Source organism: Suricata suricatta, chromosome X, assembly GCF_006229205.1.
Source record: "Suricata suricatta isolate VVHF042 chromosome X, meerkat_22Aug2017_6uvM2_HiC, whole genome shotgun sequence".
In the NCBI taxonomy this organism is placed as follows: Eukaryota; Metazoa; Chordata; class Mammalia; order Carnivora; family Herpestidae; genus Suricata; species Suricata suricatta.
In genome coordinates this window covers 97,201,744-97,204,213 of record NC_043717.1, presented here as the reverse complement: position 1 = coordinate 97,204,213, position 2,470 = coordinate 97,201,744, and positions in this window count along the sequence as shown.

The following is a 2,470-nucleotide window of genomic DNA, read 5'->3' as shown; positions in this document are numbered from 1 at the left end:
ATCAGATGCTTTTATGTAAGGAAAGTGCTATTCACCCAGTAAATCCAAAAAAGCAAATGGATAATAATGCTGGCCATATTTTGCCTTTCTGACATTTCCTTGGGAATCTACAAGAACCTCCCCTTCCCCCTCCCCCAGTAAGACCATTTAAGTGTGTGTTAAGCAACTACAGAATACTAAATAAAACGTTTGGCCAAAACCAACCATGAAGCTGCAAACGGTGCTTGCTCTTACTGTTTCAAATTTTTGCAACTCTGTAGTGTCTCACTTTTAAGGAACAGCTTGATTGCAAAGGAGAAAATAGATAAGCACTGAAGTTATCTCCAACTTCTCAAAGGCTTATGACTTCTAAAAAGTGAATCTATCAGCATTCCACATCAGATTTAAAGCATCAAATGCCTGTGAAACAGCAAAGATGGTAAGCAAAGCAAACTAGTTTTTCCGTCTAAGTCGAGATTGAACACTTACCTTCCTAGGACAGTGAGACATACTGTACCTCATGGCAATGGAAATGCTTTCTAGATTAAAAAAAAACTTTTGGAAAAGAAAAGTGTTCGATAGCCTATTAGAAGTCCTCCAAATTCAACACATGGATTTTTTTTTTTTTTAAAGCATGTATGACACTTAAAGGCCTTAAGACAGCGGTTTACCAGTAGTGGATCTGGGGCTTGGGAGGGGGTGCCTTTTTTTTTTTTTTTTTTTAAGTATTTTTGATGAAGACCTTTAAACATGCTTCATATGTTTTAACATTTTTCAAAATAGCCTTTTAGTCAATCTAGGAAATGGCTTAAGTTTGGGGTCCCACTCTCTGGCCCCTGTAAGCCATTGCAAACTTGACATTTAGTTGGATGCCTGACTTGTTTTTAGTTCTATGGAACTACACTGTATGGAGAAAAATCTATTGCAAGTGGTTTTTAAAAAGCAAACCTGAGGCAGCATGACCCAGGTCCAGCCATGAAGTTGAAAAAGATGCTCTTGAATATAGTAAACTTGAAGACCTCCAACTAAAAATCCTTAACACTGCACTTAAGGAATAAGTTTTGTCCGTTCAGCTTAAGGATTGAACATGGCAGTGCATCATTGGAACAGAATGAGAATCCATAAGCCATGCGACTTAACCATTTTAAGCCATTCCAGTCCATCCCAAGCCAGTGAATCTTCCACCATTTAAGAGACTTAGAACATGAAATAACGTTGAGGTGCAAGTCTGAACTTGCTTTTTCTTTCTGGAAAAGAGCAGTTGTAGGCAAGTTTTGAAGAGTTTCCTTTAAGAGAGATAACTAGTTTACCTGTTTCATTTTTACAGGTTGAGGATTTTGGTCCTTATGGTTGGAGTGCTGATTTATTCACACTAGATAAAGCTCGCAGCGAGAGAAATGAAAAGATAAGGTGAGTTTCAGAAGCCATGGCCCATGTACAGGTGTAAATAATGTACCTTTGCCTGTTTGCATAGCTGTGATATTTGTGAGTTCTCCAACTGGGGGTGGGGGGGAGTGGGATAACCTAACTTGGCGGATTAGCAGGATACAGTTAACTTGCTGTAATGTGTTTAACACCTGGTACATTAAATAATCCATTAGAATGGAGGGAGGTTAAACAGGTAGATTCCCATTAGTGGCTCAGTCATGCCATATTCTTAGCCCTCTTTTTTATAATAAAAAATTTTTTGATGCTTCTTATGTATTTTTTTTTTAGAGAAGAGAGCAGTGCGGGGGGGGGGGGGCGCCAGAGAGGGAGACAATTGGAAGCAGGCTCCAGGCTCTGAGCTATCAAGCACAGAGCCCAAAGCGGGGCTTGAACCCAGAACCGTGAGATATGACCTGAGCCGAAGCCCGATGCTTAACCGACTGAGCCACCCAGGCGCCCCCCCCACCTTTTTTTTTTTTTTTTAAGTTTGAGGGAGTGTGTGTGCAAATGGGGAGGGGCAGAGAGGGAGAGAGGATCCCAAGCAGGCTCCATGCTGTCAGCATAGAGCCAGACATAGGAGCTTGATCTCCAATAAACTGAGCTCATGACCTGAGCCCAAATCAAGATGCTTAACTGAGCCACCCAGATGCCCCTTAATTAGCTTTTTTTTTTTTTACCCCACTACGTTGTGCTGTACTTTCCATCTGTTTATGACTGGAACTTTGTACCTCTTCGTGGCCTGTATTTTGTTGGAATGTATTCTAAAGCTTGCTAGTACGGTCTCCTTATGCAGTTGTTGAGCTGTTGTTAGTGTTTTGGTATGTGAACAAACTTCACTCCCATGGGGTTCAAACTTGTGCTCCCGCGAAGTTTCTAAGAGGATACCCTTTGTATGTGTGCCTCCTCGGCCACAGTACGAATGGACGAAAGGGAGAACAGATGCAGCTGCTTCTAAGTTCCCGGCCTAATGGTGACATGGTTTTAGTTTTACCAAAGGGTTACAGGAATTGTAATCTGTTAATTTAGGGTTGCCTTTTAGAGCCTGCAACTTAAAGGAAATGTT